Genomic DNA, 16261 nt, shown 5'->3' with positions numbered 1-16261 from the left:
ATCACTCTCCTTCTTAGACAAATAGCCCTTACACAGCCTGGAGGTGTGTTTGGAGTCATTGTCCTGTTGAAAAATAAATGATGGACCAACTAAACGCAAACCGGATGGAATAGCATGCCGCTGCAATATGCTGTGGTAGCTATGCTGGTTCTGTATGCCTTCAATTTTGAATAAATCCACAACAGTGTCACCAGCAAAGCACCCCCACACCATCACACCTCCTCCTCCATGCTTCACGGTGGGAACCAGCCATGTAGAGTCCATCCGTCCACCTTTTCTACAAAGACACTGTGGTTGGATCCAAAGATCTGAAATTTGGACTCATCAGACCAAAGCACAAATTTCTACTGGTCTAATGTCCATTCCTTGTGTTGTTTAGCCCAAACAAGTCTCTTCTGCTTGTTTCCTGTCCTTAGCAGTGGTTTCCTAGCAGTCATTTTACCATGAAGGCCTGCTGCACAAAGTCTCCTCTTAGGCTACTTTCACACCTCCGGTTTTTGCTATGCGGCACAATCCGGCACTTTGCAGGAAAATCGCAACCGTTTTTTTTTGCTGCCGGTTGCGATTTTCCTGCATAGACTTTAATTAGTGCCGCATTGTGCCGCATGGCCTTGCGTTCCGTCCGGTTTTTGCCGCATGCGGCAGATTTAGCCGATGCGGCGGCCGGATGGAACGTTGCCTGGCACGTTTTTTCGTGCGGCAAAAAAAACTGCATCGCGCCGCATTCGGCCGATGCGGCGCATTTTTCAATGCATGCCTATGGCGGCCGGATGCGGCGCGATGCGGCAATAACCGCATCCGGCCGCCGCATGCGGTTTTTGCCACTGCGCATGCTCAGTAGCATGCCGCAAGCGGCAAAAACCGGACTGGCCGCACAGGAAAAACTTATGCAAAGGATGCGGTGTTTTCACCGCATCCGTTGCATAGCTTGCACAGCCGGATTGAGCCGCAGAGCTCAAGCTGGAGGTGTGAAAGTAGCATTAATAGTTGTTTTAGAGATGAGGTGTGTCCAAACTTTTGGTCTGTACTATATATATATATATACATATATATATATATATATATATATATATATATATATATATATATAAAATCAGCACTCTAGTCATGATTGTTATGGTTTACTATTGGTTTGTGGTAAATATAAAGTTTTGGCTGTTTTTTTTATTTTTAAACTGACCCGTACTCACAACATAAATAGGGTGGGGTGCATGTATGTAGGGTGGGCTAAATGTGGTTTCAAATGCAGAAATAAGTCAATGAAAAGGTTACTTTTTTATTTTTCATGTGAGGAAATGGTTCAGAGTAATTTCAGATAAGGAAATAAACACTGACACACGACACTAAGCAGACAGGAAGTGAAGGTGAGGACAATTAATAAGAACTACTACGCCCTGACAGTTATTTAGTACTCATATGCAGCAAGGCAGGGGGCAAAGGTTGACCCTCATGACAATGGAAGCGTTTCCCCTCAGATCCACCTTCTTTCTTCGCGGCGCTGCTCGGCTTCTTCCTACTCGCACACTCCTCCCCTCACCACAAGACTTCGGTTTCTACTCCAATGTGGGCACCTGCGGCAAGGACACGAGCTAGGTACGTGCAACGGTCCTGACTCTGAGGGGGGTCTCTGAGGGCGGGAAAACCGAGAGAGAAACTGTGAAGTAGCTGTGGGGAAAGATGGACGGCCCGTTACTTACTAGTGAGAAGTGCTGGTTTGCTTTAGTGTCTAGTGCAGCTGTGAGCTAAAAGGGAACTGCTATATAGGAGTGATGGAAAACATGAGCGTGTGTGACAGCTACAGAGCCCCCCATAGCTCTGAGGTAGGGGTGAATGTGCAGCATTTCCACAGACAATGTAGACACTTGAGGTAAAACTCATTCACCTGAAAAAGCTTGAATGAAAATTGAAAGAAGGTTTCAAACGTATCATTGGTGCTGTGTAATTCTGTGAAGACTTAGCACCATGAGGAAACCACTTCTAAATTCCCACTGGTGCCAGTGGTACTGCTGTGTGTCGTGATCTTGCCAGCACAGCCATGACGTGGCCACCATTTGTGTGAGAAAGATAACCTCTCCACTACATATAGGCTGTCAGTCTGCTGATGGTGAAGATAGTGTCCTCTTGGCTACAGTCGCCGATAGCACTTATCTGCTTTGTGGGATAGAGCTTACAAGCTCTGCTTCATTATTGTTAAGGCCACGTCACACACAGCAACATCGCTAGCAACATCGCTGCTAAGGAACAACTTTTGTGACGTTGCTAGCGATGTTGCTGTGTGTGACATCCAGCAACAACCTGGCCCCTGCTGTGAGGTCGCTGGTTGTTGCTGAATGTCCTGGGCCATTTTTTAGTTGTTGCTCTCCCTCTGTGAAGCACAGATCGCTGTGTGTGACAGCGACAGAGCAACAACTGAATGTGCAGGCAGCAGGAGCCGGCTTCTGCGGACGCTGGTAACCAATGTAAATATCGGGTAACCAAGAAGCCCTTTCCTTGGTTACCCGATGTTTACCTTCGTTACCAGCGTCCGCCACTCTCAGCTGTCAGTGCCGGCTCCCTGCTCCCTGCACACGTAGCCACAGTACACATCGGGTAATTAACCCGATGTGTACTGTGGCTAGGAGTGCAGAGAACAGGAGCCGGCACTGACAGCAGAGAGCGGCGGACGCTGGTAACGAATTGCCCTGGTGCAGTGGCAATCGGGGTAATAAGGAGTTAATGGCAGCCCATAACCGTCACTAAGTCCTAGGTTAATCATGGCAGGCATTTACGAGATACTCCCCGTGATTAACCTGTAAGTTAAAGAAAATAAACACATACACCAGAAAAAATCCTTTATTTGGAATAAAAGACAAAAAAAAAATCACCCTCTTTTACCACTTTATTAAAATCCCCAAACAGCCCTCCAGGTCCGACGTAATCCACAGAGGTCCCACGACACATCCAGCTCTGCTACATGAAGCTGACAGGAGTGGCCGTAGAGCACAACCGCTCTGTCAGCTCCATGCAGCAACTGAAGTGAGTTACACTGTCGGCGATGACGTCACTTAGATTACCTGCGGCCAGATGGAGGACTACAGCTGTTGCCGCAGGTAACCTGAGTGACGGCACCGCTGATCGCGCAGCTCACTTCAGTCTCTCAGGTGACCCGTGTCGGCCATAGCTGGAGTCCTCCAACTGTGACCGCAAGTCGCCCGAGTGACTGAAGTGAGATCCGCGATCAGCGGTGCCCTCACTCAGGTGATTTGCGGTGATTGGGCGGAGGACTCCAGCTGGCCGCGGGTAAGCTGAGTTATGGCACCGCTGATCGCACGGCTCACTTCAGTCACTCAGGGGATTTGCGGTCACCGGTGAGTTCTTCACCGGTGACCGCAAATCGGGCCGCGTCACAGAGAGCCGCGCGATGACAATGAAGTCGTGTGAAGTTCATCAGCGTTCATTCTGATTGCGCGGCTTTGTCTAGCAGACAGCTAGACAGACAGTGCGTTCACATTAGGCTCTCTGAGGATGTAGCAGAGCCAAGTGGGACTGCACTGTCAAAAATGTATCCATTCTGCATTCAAAATGCATCCAAAACGCAGCGTCTGTCTCTTTCCCTGTCTGCTTCTGTGTGTATCTGTCTGTCTGTCTCTCACTGTCTGCTTCTGTTTGTCTCTTTCTATCTCTCTCTGTCTGTGTGTCTCTTGGCCTGTCAGTCTCTGTCTGTCTCTTTCCCTGTCTGTGTCTGTCTGTCTGTCTTTCCCTATCTCTTGCCCTCTCTGCCTCTTGCCCTCTCTGCCTCTTGCCCTCTCTGCCTCTTGCCCTCTCTGCCTCTTGCCCTCTCTGCCTCTTGCCCTCTCTGCCTCTTGCCCTCTCTGCCTCTTGCCCTCTCTGCCTCTTGCCCTCTCTGCCTCTTGCCCTCTCTGCCTCTTGCCCTCTCTGCCTCTTGCCCTCTCTGCCTCTTGCCCTCTCTGCCTCTTGCCCTCTCTGCCTCTTGCCCTCTCTGCCTCTTGCCCTCTCTGCCTCTTGCCCTCTCTGCCTCTTGCCCTCTCTGCCTCTTGCCCTCTCTGCCTCTTGCCCTCTCTGCCTCTTGCCCTCTCTGCCTCTTGCCCTCTCTGCCTCTTGCCCTCTCTGCCTCTTGCCCTCTCTGCCTCTTGCCCTCTCTGCCTCTTGCCCTCTCTGCCTCTTGCCCTCTCTGCCTCTTGCCCTCTCTGCCTCTTGCCCTCTCTGCCTCTTGCCCTCTCTGCCTCTTGCCCTCTCTGCCTCTTGCCCTCTCTGCCTCTTGCCCTCTCTGCCTCTTGCCCTCTCTGCCTCTTGCCCTCTCTGCCTCTTGCCCTCTCTGCCTCTTGCCCTCTCTGCCTCTGTCTGTCTCTTTCCCCGTGTGTCTTTCTGTCTGTCTGGCTTTTTTTTTCCTGTCTGTCTCTATCTTTCTGTCTCTTTCTCTGTCTGCCTCTGTCTGTCTCTTTCTGTCTGTCTCGTGTGTCATTCTGTCTGGCTTTTTTTCCTATCTGTCTGTTTGTCTCTATTTGTCTCTGTCTCTTTCACTGTGTGCCTCTTTCTCTCTGTGCCTGTCTCTCTGTCTGTGTCACTCTCAGTCTGTCTCTCTAGCCGTCTCTCCACAGATATCATATTACCTCACACAGAAGCTTCTTATACTATGACTGTCCTTTGTTCCTATAGCAAGCAATCACAGCTGCTATTAATAGCCTGTAGCTTGCAGCTCCATTCACTTTAATGGAGGCAGTTTTTTCTTCAGCGCTCTATTGGGAGACCCAGACGATTGAGGTATAGCTACTGCCTCCGGAGGCCACACAAAGCACTACACCAAAAAGTGCAAGGCCCCTCCCCTTCTGGCTATACCCCCCCGTGGTATCACGGGTTCTCCAGTTTTCAAGCTTTGTGCGAAGGAGGTCAGACATCCATACATAGCTCCACAGATTTTAGTCAGCAGTAGCTGCTGACTATTTCGGATGGAAGAAAAGAGGGCCCATATAGGGCCCCCAGCATGCTCCCGTCTCACCCGTGGATGGTGTTGTACGGTTGAGGTACCTATTGCTGGTACAGAGGCTGGAGCCCCACATGCTGCTTTCCGTCCACATCCCCTTGTAGGGCTCTGTGGAAGTGGGATCCTGCCGGCCTCAAAGCTCTGACGCCGGGCTCCATCCACAGACCCATTTGAACCTGCTGGATACGGAGCTGGAGTACCGTTCAGGGACATGGCCCTGCACCATTACAGGTACTCTGTGTCCCCGGCAGGCACAGACACACTCCGGGCTGGCTGGGTGTTGTAGTGCGCCGGGGACCGTAACGTTGGAGTTAGTGTTCCTACAGTTTACTGGGGGACTTTGTGTTGTGGGAACGCAGCGCCGACCCCCACTGGACCGGGCGGCGCTGCTGTGACTTGTGGTGCGCCGGGGACACGCCGACCGCGCTTTTACGGCGGCGGCGTTTATAACTTTAGTCCCCGGCTTTTTGCGGCCTAGCTCCGCTTCGTTCCCGCCCCCACCCTGTCAATCAGGGTAGGGGAGAGACGCTGTTTCGCAGCAGCGACGAGGGCTGGAGCCTGATTTACATGCTCCAGCCCTCTCACTAGGCACAGAGGGAAGCAGGCTTCCCGCTCTTAGTCAGGAACGCCCAGGGCCCGTCCTCCTCCCTCTCCTAGAACGCCGGCAGCCATTACATGCAGTCTGGCTGGAGGAAGGACGCAGGCTCTGGGAGACCTGGACTGGGGGGGCTTTTTGGCGACCACACACCCGCTCTTAAGCGGGCGGTAAGCGGCATTTCAGTGCTGGCCCCTCTAGTGCCTCACTGTGTATTGGTGTACTGTCTACCAGATATATAGATATATTTATTTCTTGCACTGTGAGGTCGCTTCCTGGCTGGATACCCAGATCGCTCTGAGGAAGCAGCAACATGTCATCCACAAAACGCAAGGCTGCCAAGGCTAGGGCTGTGTACACTGCGTGTGCTGCATGTGGGGCTGCTCTACCAGCAGGCTCCGATGACCCCCATTGTGTGCAATGCTCCGATCCGGGGCTGCTTCGCCAGCCGGAGTCCGGAGGGGTAGTGACCCAGGCTGAGACGCTTGTAAGTCCTGCCCCGGTGTCAGGGACAGACTTTGCAGTTTTTGCTGATAGAATGTCTGTGACTATGACAAAAATCCTTGAAACTTTGCAATCCATGTCTGGGGCTCAGTCTATGGACACGGCGAGGTCTCTGTCCTCTGGCCCCCCTCAGCTGGATCCAATCCAGACTACAAGGGGGTCCCCGGCTTCACAAGCTGAGGATTATGACTCAGATGATAGCCCCAGCCACCCTAAGCGAGCTCGCTGGGAAAGACCCTCAACGTCATCACACTGCTCAGGGTCTCAGCGCAATCAGTCTCCCTGTGAGGTGTCTGAAGAGAGTGATCAGGAATCCACTCCTGGAACCCCTCTCAACCTGGATACCCCTGATGGGGACGCCATGGTAAACGACCTCATCTCAGCCATCAATAGGCTGTTAGATATTTCTCCCCCAGCCCCTTCAGCAGAAGAGGCAGCTGCAGAGCAGGAGAAGTTTCGTTTCCTCTATCCCAAGCGTAAATTGAGTGCTTTGTTGGATCACTCTGACTTCAGAGAATCAATCCAGAAACACGACGCTCACCCAGAAAGACGTTTCTCTAAACGTTCTAGGGATACACGTTATCCTTTCCCCCCTGATGTGGTCAAGCGCTGGACCCAGTGTCCAAAGGTAGACCCCCCGATTTCCTAACTTGCAGCTAGATCCATAGTTGCAGTGGAGGATGGCGCTTCACTTAAAGATGCCAATGACAGACAGATGGACCTTTGGTTAAAATCTGTATATGAAGCTATCGGCGCGTCGTTTGCTCCGGCATTCGCAGCCGTATGGGCTCTCCAGGCTATTTCAGCTGGTTTAGCAAAAGTGGATGCTATCATACATCCAGCAGTGCCACAAGTGGCGTCCCTTACCTCGCAGATGTCTGCGTTTGCGTCTTACGCTATCAATGCGGTCCTAGAATCTACCAGCCGCACCTCAATGGCGTCCGCCAATTCGGTAGTTTTGCGCAGAGCCTTGTGGTTAAAGGACTGGAAGGCAGATGCTGGTTCCAAAAAATGTTTAACCAGCTTGCCTTTATCTAGAGATAGACTGTTTGGCGAGCCATTGGCTGACATCATTAAGCAGTCCAAGGGTAAAGACTCTTCTTTACCCCAGCCCAGAACAAGCAAACCTCAGCAGAAAAAGTGGCAGCAGAGGTTTCAGTCCTTTCGAGGTTCGGGCAAGACACCATTTACCTCGTCCAAAGGGTCTCAGAGGACGCAAAGAAACTCAGATTCCTGGCGGGCTCACGCACGCCCCAAGAAAGCAAATGGAGGAACCGCTTCCAAAGCGGCTACCTCATGACTTCCAGCCCCCTCCCGCCGAATCTCCGGTCGGGGGCAGGCTCTCCCGCTTTTGCGACATTTGGCTGTCACAGGTCAAGGACCGGTGGGTGACAGACATTTTGTCTCGCGGGTACAGAATCGAGTTCAGTTCTCGTCCTCCAGCCCGATTCTTCAGAACCTCCCCACATCCAGACCGAGCAGATGCTCTGCGGCAGGCGGTGGACTCCCTAAGAGCGGAAGGAGTAGTGATCCCTGTCCCTCCTCAGGAACAGGGTCGAGGGTTTTACTCCAATCTCTTTGTGGTTCCAAAAAAGGACGGCTCGTTCCGTCCTGTTCTGGACCTAAAACTGCTCAACAAACATGTGCACGCCAGGCGGTTCCGGATGGAAACCCTACGATCTGTCATTGCCTCAATGTCTCGAGGAGACTTCCTTGCCTCAATAGACATCAAAGATGCTTATCTCCACGTGCCAATTGCTACAGAACATCAACGTTTTCTACGTTTTGTGATAGGAGACGACCATCTTCAGTTCGTAGCTCTGCCATTCGGTCTGGCGACAGCCCCACGGGTCTTCACCAAGGTCATGGCGGCAGTGGTAGCAGTCTTGCACTCTCAGGGACACTCGGTGATCCCTTACCTAGACGATCTACTGGTCAAGGCACCCTCTCAAGAGGCATGCCAACTCAGCCTGAATGCTACGCTGGAGACTCTACAGTCTTTCGGATGGATCATCAACTTTCCAAAGTCGATCCTGTCACCGACCCAATCACTCACGTATCTTGGCATGGAGTTCCATACTCTAGCAGCGATAGTGAAGCTTCCGCTGAACAAACAGCGATCACTACAAACAGGGGTGCAATCTCTCCTTCAGGGTCAGTCGCACCCCTTGCGGCGCCTCATGCACTTCCTAGGGAAGATGGTGGCAGCCATGGAAGCAGTTCCCTTTGCGCAGTTTCATCTGCGCCCACTTCAATGGGACATTCTCCGCCAATGGGACGGAAAGTCAACGTCACTAGACAGGAAAGTCTCCCTTTCCCAGACGGCCAAGGACTCTCTACAATGGTGGCTCCTTCCCACCTCATTGTCTCAGGGAAGATCCTTCCTGCCCCCATCCTGGGCAGTGGTCACGACAGATGCGAGTCTGTCAGGGTGGGGAGCAGTTTTTCTCCACCACAGGACTCAGGGAACGTGGACTCCGCAGGAGTCCACCCTTCAGATCAATGTTCTGGAAATCAGGGCAGTGTATCTTGCCCTACTAGCCTTCCAACAGTGGCTGGAAGGAAAGCAGATCCGAATCCAGTCGGACAACTCCACAGCGGTGGCATACATCAACCACCAAGGAGGGACGCGCAGTCGGCAAGCCTTCCAAGAAGTCCGGCGCATTCTAATGTGGGTGGAAGACACAGCATCCACCATATCCGCGGTTCACATCCCAGGCGTCGAAAACTGGGAAGCAGACTTCCTCAGTCGCCAGGGCATGGACGCAGGGGAATGGTCCCTTCACCCGGACGCGTTTCAGGAAATCTGTCGCCGCTGGGGAGTGCCGGACGTCGACCTAATGGCGTCCCGGCACAACAACAAGGTCCCGGCATTTATGGCGAGGTCGCGCGATCAAAGAGCTCTGGCGGCAGACGCCTTAGTACAAGATTGGTCGCAGTTCCGGCTCCCATACGTATTCCCGCCTCTGGCACTCTTGCCCAGAGTCTTACGCAAGATCAGATCCGATTGCAGCCGCGTCATACTCGTCGCCCCAGACTGGCCGAGGAGATCGTGGTATCCGGATCTGTGGCATCTCACGGTCGGCCGACCGTGGTCACTTCCAGACCGACCAGACTTACTGTCCCAAGGGCCGTTTTTCCATCAGAATTCTGCGGCCCTGAACCTGACTGTGTGGCCATTGAGTCCTGGATCCTAGCGTCTGCAGGATTATCCCAAGGAGTTGTAGCCACAATGAGACAGGCTAGAAAGTCGACTTCTGCTAAGATCTACCACAGAACGTGGAAGATTTTCTTATCCTGGTGTTCCGCTCAGGGAGTGTCTCCCTGGCCATTTGCATTGCCCACTTTTCTTTCTTTCCTGCAATCGGGGTTAGAAAAGGGCTTGTCGCTCAGCTCCCTTAAAGGGCAAGTATCGGCACTATCCGTGTTTTTTCAGAAGCGTCTAGCACGTCTTCCTAAGGTGCGCACGTTCCTGCAGGGGGTCTGTCATATTGTGCCCCCGTACAGGCGGCCGTTAGATCCATGGGATCTGAACAGGGTACTAGTTGCTCTCCAGAAGCCGCCTTTCGAGCCTCTGAAGGAAGTTTCCTTTTCTCGCCTGTCACAGAAAGTGGCGTTTCTTGTTGCGATCACATCGCTTCGGCGAGTGTCGGAGCTGGCAGCTCTGTCATCCAAAGCTCCCTTCCTGGTGTTCCACCAGGACAAGGTAGTGCTGCGCCCCATTCCGGAGTTTCTCCCTAAGGTCGTCTCCTCGTTTCATCTTAATCAGGATATATCCTTGCCTTCCTTTTGTCCTCATCCGGTTCACCGGTATGAAAAGGACTTACGTTTGCTGGATCTGGTGAGAGCACTCAGAATCTACATTTCCCGCACGGCGCCCATGCGCCGTTCCGATGCACTTTTTGTCCTTGTCGCTGGTCCGCGCAAGGGGTTGCAGGCTTCTAAAGCCACCCTGGCTCGATGGATCAAAGAACCAATTCTAGAGGCCTACCGTTCTGCGGGGCTTCCGGTTCCTTCAGGGCTAAAAGCCCACTCAACCAGAGCCGTGGGTGCGTCCTGGGCATTACGACACCAGGCTTCGGCTCAACAAGTGTGCCAGGCAGCTACCTGGTCGAGTCTGCACACTTTCACCAAGCATTATCAGGTGCATACCTATGCTTCGGCGGATGCCAGCTTAGGTAGAAGAGTCCTGCAGGCGGCAGTGACACCCCCGTAGGGGAGGGCTGTTTTGCAGCTCTAACATGAGGTATTTCTTTACCCACCCAGGGACAGCTTTTGGACGTCCCAATCGTCTGGGTCTCCCAATAGAGCGCTGAAGAAGAAGGGAATTTTGTTACTTACCGTAAATTCCTTTTCTTCTAGCTCTTATTGGGAGACCCAGCACCCGCCCTGTTGTCCTTCGGGATTTTTTTGTTGTTTGTGGGTACACATGTTGTTCATGTTGAACGGTTTTTCAGTTCTCCGATGTTACTCGGAGTTAATTTGTTTAAACCAGTTATTGGCTTTCCTCCTTCTTGCTTTGGCACTAAAACTGGAGAACCCGTGATACCACGGGGGGGTATAGCCAGAAGGGGAGGGGCCTTGCACTTTTTGGTGTAGTGCTTTGTGTGGCCTCCGGAGGCAGTAGCTATACCTCAATCGTCTGGGTCTCCCAATAAGAGCTAGAAGAAAAGGAATTTACGGTAAGTAACAAAATTCCCTTCTTTGGAGAGTAACTGTAAAGCGCAGGGTTAAATTTTCCTGTTAAAACATAGTCTGACGTTCCCTGAGTCACATGGGATGTGTGTGCAAAATTGTGTGATTGTAAATGCAATGGTGCGGATTCCTTTAGCAGACATACACATACACTCAGCTTTATATATTAGACTAGCTGTAGTACCCGGGCGTTGCCCAGGATTGTAACTGTCTCTCTCCCAGTCTCTGTGTGTCGCTGTCTGTCTCTCTGTCTGTGTCTTTCTTTGTCTGTCTGTTTCTATCTCTCTGTCTGTATTTGTGTATCAGTCTATCTATCTCCATCTCTGTGTCTGTCTCTATTTGTGTGTCTCTGTCTGTTTCCCCGTCTGTCTGTTTCCAGGGCTGTCTGTCTGTCTGTCTTTCTGTCTCTCCCTATCCGTCTTCCCACCGACATCATATTACCTTACTCATGAGCTTCTTATACTAACAGTTTATTTTGTTCCTATAACAACCACTGACAGTTGCTATTAATAGCCTGTAGTTCCCACCTCCCATTCAGTTTAATGTTCAGCTTTTTTAAAAAAAAAGCTTTATTATACTCACCAAATGGGCAGTCTGGTCCGATTAGTGTCGCTCTCGGTCCGGCGCCTCCTCTCTGCGGTGATCTCCGCTTTCCTCCTTTATGAGGCTCGTGTGCATGAAACGTCCTAATTCATAAACACTAACTGCTATTCAGGGCCTATGCAGGCACACTTCGATCTCCCCTGCTCAGGGCACAGCAAAGTATGGTAGTGAGCAATTAACCTTTACTCGTGCCTGCGTATTACAGTACTTAGACATTCCCTGAGTTTTATAAAAGTGTTTTTGTTTTTTTTGTTTTTTTTTTTTGTTTTTTGTTTTTTAGACAACGATTTCAACAAATATTTGACAAACAAAACTCTGCCTAAAAAAAGCAACGAGCGCATGGAATGTTCTGACTTCTCAGATTTTGCTGGGGAAGCACAACACATATATTTTGTCATTGACACAGTGCAGTTTTAAATGCAGCCAAAAAGCACATGTGTGCACATGGCCTTATGGCTCTTGGGAAAACAGCGACAAGTGAATATTTATTACACAATTCAAATTTTTTTTTTTATTTCCACCAGGGAAACCTGTCACCAGATTTGGTCACTATAAGCTGTGACCACCACCAGTGAGCTCCTATATACAGCATTCCAGGATACTGTATATGAGCCCAGGCCGCTCTATGTAACGTAAAAGCAGCATGTCACTTTTTCAGTGCGTTTTGGTTGCATTTTCTACCCATTAAAATGAGGTGTCGCAGGTCTCCCTCTGTCTTTCTCACCGATCTTTCTGATATCTCTCTTGCTGACCTGTATCTCTCTTGCTCACCTGTATCTCACCAATCTCTCTCTCCCCCTCCCCTCCCTCTCCTTCCTTCATACTCACCGATCCGCGGCGCTGCACAGCTGTCACACTGCTACCGCGGCTTCTCCTACTTTTGAAAATGTCGGCCACTCATCTGATATTCACTGCTTCCCCACCCACCGGCGCCTATGATTGGTTTCAGTCAGACGGCGTCCCCACGCTGTGACAGCTGCTTCACTGCAACCAATCACAGCCGCCGATGGGCGGGTCTATATAGTGCAGTAAAATAAATAATTTAAAAAAAGGCATGCGGCCCCCCCAATTTTGATACCAGCCAAGGTAAAGCCACATGGCTGAGGGCTGGTATTCTCAGGATGGTGAGCCCCACGTTATGGGGAGCCTCCCAGCCTAAAAATATCAGCCAGCAGCCGCACCGGTATTGCAGCATCCATTAGATTATACAGCCCCGGGACTCTGCCCGGCTCATTCCGATTACCCTGGTTCGATGGCAGTCAGGGTAATAAGGAGTTAGTACTAACAAATGTGGAGGGCACCACTTTACTCACAGAGGGATCTCTCCTGACATGATAGAAACTAGTCCAATATATAGAGAAAAGAAAGTGCCATACAAGAGGATCACCATAAAAAATATTATTTTATTTTACAAAATCGACACAAAGGTGAGCAACACAATAAAAAACATTTAAAAAGCTGTAGTTAAACACACATGGTCATACCCTCGTACAAAGAAAGTTGTGCAATATAAACCCCCACTCTAATGCAGCAATATACAGATAAATAGAAGTAGACCTGTTGTACAAAACAACAAATGTGAGGCTCTTTGCCCTTGATGAAGTCATCCACGAGGTGGCGATACGCTTTGGGCTGGTTCCTTCCCTCCCCCCTGCTTGCAGGTTTCCTTACTTTATCTATGCAGGCTCCATATAGGTTGTCTGATTCTCACTTTCAGCTTTCAGGAGGTCTCATTGTCTGAGCAGGATTTTTTCTTTCAAACCGTATTCTGCTAATGAGAATTATTTGACTTTATTTAACAGATGTTAATTGTGGTCTTATCTTGTCCATGGGTGTTATCTTTAGTTACTTCCCTTAAGACAATAATTTCTTTTCAATCTGTGACCTCCTGTTTACCACTGCCTCACATTGGTTGTTTTGGACAACAGGTCTGCTTCTATTGATCTGTATATTGCTGCATAAGACTAGGTTCGCACACTGCGTCTTTTTGACGCTGCGTTTTTGTGCGTTTTTGGCCGCTAAAAACGCACAAAAACGCACCTGCGTCGAAAAAACGCATCAGAAAACGCATGCGTTTTTGCCGCGATTTGGTGCGTTTTTGGCTGCGTTTTGCTGCGTTTTTGATCTCTGCGTTTTTCCAATGCATTGCATGGGGGGAAAACGCATAAAAACGCAGGAAAGAACTGACATGTCCATTTTTTTTTTTTTTTTTTTTTTTTAACTCAAAAACGCAGGTAAAAATAAACAGATGTGTGCGGACAGCAAAAATGAAAACTCATAGACTTTGCTGGGGAAGCAAAGTCCTGCAGTTTTGAGGCCAAAAACGCACCCGAAAAACGCGCAAAAACACCGCGAAAAACGCACTGTGCGCACATAGCCTAAAGGTACCGTCACACTAAGCGACGCTCCAGCGATCCCACCAACAACCTGACCTGGCAGGGATCGCTGGAGCGTCGCTACACAGGTTACTATTGAGCTGTCAAACATGCCGATCTCACCAGCAACCAGTGACCAGCCCCCAGCCAGCAGCGCCGCGTGGAAGCGATGCTGCGCTTGGTAACTAAGGTAAATACACATTTAATTACCCGATGTGTAGTCTGGCTATGTGTGCAGGGAGCAGGGAGCCGACACTGACAGCGTGAGAGCGGCGGACGCTGGTAACGAAGGTAAATATCGGGTAACCAAGGAAAGGGCTTCTTGGTTACCCGATATTTACATTGGTTACCAGCGTCCGCAGAAGCCGGCTCCTGCTGCCTGCACATTTAGTTGTTGCTCTGTCGCTGTCACACACAGCGATGTGTGCTTCACAGCGGGAGAGCAACAACTAAAAAATGGCCCAGGACATTCAGCAACAACCAGCGACCTCACAGCAGAGGCCAGGTTGTTGCTGGATGTCACACACAACAACATCGCTAGCAACATCGCTGTTATGTCACAAAAGTCGTGCCTCAGCAGCGATGTTGCTTAGTGAGACGTGGCCTTTAGAGTGGGGGTTTATATTGCACAACTTTCTTTGTACGAGGGTATGACCATGTGTGTTTAAGGGTATGTGCGCACGTTGCTTTTTACCTGCTTTTTACCTGCTTTTTTGCTGCTTTTTCTTCTGCGCTGTTTAATGCCAAAATGGATGTGTTCTTCTATTCAAGCAAAGTCTATGGGAATTTGGGTTTCTTGTTCACACTATGTTGTTCAAAATGCTGCCTTTTTGAGGCAGAACTTTGGTCAAAAACTCAGCTTTTCAAAGAAGCAACATGTCAATTGTTTTTGCCATTTGGGTTTTGCACTGCAAAGCTGAGTTTTTGACCAAAGTTCTGCCACAAAAAGGCAGCATTTTGAACAACATAGTGTGAACAAGAAACCCAAATTCCCATAGACTTTGCTTGAATAGAAGAACACATCCATTTTGGCATTAAACAGCGCAGAAGAAAAAGCAGCAAAAAAGCAGGTAAAAAGCAGGTAAAAAGCAACGTGCGCACATACCCTTACTATAGCTTTTTAAATGTTTTTAATTGTGTTGTTCACCTTTCTTGTGTCGATTTTGTGAAATAAAATAATATTTTTTTATGGTGATCCTCCTTGTATGGCACTTTCTTTTCTCTATATATTGGTAATAAGGAGTTAATGGCAGTCCATAGCTCCCACTAAGTCCTAGCTTAGTGATGGCAGGCGTCAATGAGACACCCACCACCACTAAACTGTAAGTGAAAGTCAATAAACACAAACACCGAAAAATCCTTTATTTGAAATAAAAGACAAAAAATCCCTCTCACCACTTTATTAACCCCTCAAAAACACCTCCAGGTCCAATGTAATCCACACGAGGTCCCACAATACGTCCAGCACTGCTGCATCTGACACTCACAGGGAGTGCCGTAAAACACGACCTCTCGCTGTGAGCTCCACACAGCAAGTGAAGTGAGTCTCGCTATCAGTGGTGACACCACTCAGGTGATTTGCTGGCTGTCACAGGTGAGTCCACCTGTGACTGCAAATTAATCTGCAACACAGACAGAGCCGCGCAATGAAAATGAAATTGGGTGAACCACCTCTGACAGCTGCGGGCCCCGCACTTCTGCCTCTGTCCTGGCACTTACGTGAGAAGTTCACCAGAGTTCATTCTCATCGGGCGGCTCTGTCTGCTGTCAGCAGCCACTCATGCTCTATGGTGCTGCTGTGCCAGAACAGGGATGTAGCAGAGCATAGTGGGACCGCACAGTCAAAAAAGCATGTAAAATGTATGCATTTTGCATGCATTATTATTTTTTTTTTTTTGTCAAACGCAGTGCTTACAGTTGTCAAAGCGCTGCAGTTTAGTTGTCAAGCCAGAACGCAGACGTGCGGACATAGCCTGTTTCGGTTTTCTGCATATTGAGAGGTATGTGACAGCTTGTGGCTCTTTTGTTGTGTGTGTTTTTTTTTTTTTTTTTTTTTGCAACCCGAGCCAATATTTTTAATACTATCACTTTGGGATAGTGTGGGTAGATACCATGTTTGAATCACCTGTTATTACACTTTTTTTTGTGTTGCTGCAGTAGCTGGAAGACTGGTTATTCTGATGCTTTGATTATTTTTTTTTTCTTTCTCAAGCCATTTATTGATCATACAAATTTATTTTATATTATCATCGGACTTTTATGAACGTTGTGCTATCAAATTGGAAGGGTCGTGAATTGATCTGAACTTTTATTTTTGAAATTTTTTTTTTTTTAAAAAACATTTCACTTTTTTTCTTTGTTTTTTTTTGGGCCCCTTAGTGGACTTGAACCTGTAATCATGTGATCGCTTGTACTATGCATAGCAGTTCTACAGCACTGCTATGTATAGTAGAAATCAGGGTCTCCTATAAACGCCAGCCATGGGCTGGTTTTCACAGGAGAACCTTC

At 49.4% G+C, this 16261-nt stretch overlaps 1 protein-coding gene across 1 annotated transcript in view; it reads left to right on the top strand.

Annotated features, from left to right (window-relative positions):
- Positions 1–1461: 1461 nt before the first annotated feature.
- Positions 1462–16261, top strand: part of LOC142295162 (N-acetyllactosaminide beta-1,3-N-acetylglucosaminyltransferase 3-like) — a 97899-nt gene continuing 83099 nt past the window's right edge. Inside the window, exon 1 of the mRNA XM_075338245.1 lies at positions 1462–1593. The gene's annotated coding sequence lies outside the window, so the exon portion shown is untranslated. The remainder of the gene's footprint in view (positions 1594–16261) is intronic.

This window comes from Anomaloglossus baeobatrachus, chromosome 1, assembly GCF_048569485.1.
Source record: "Anomaloglossus baeobatrachus isolate aAnoBae1 chromosome 1, aAnoBae1.hap1, whole genome shotgun sequence".
Lineage (NCBI taxonomy): Eukaryota > Metazoa > Chordata > Amphibia > Anura > Aromobatidae > Anomaloglossus > Anomaloglossus baeobatrachus.
The sequence above is the reverse complement of the archived record's forward strand: the minus strand, read 5'-3'. Positions and strand labels throughout refer to the sequence as shown.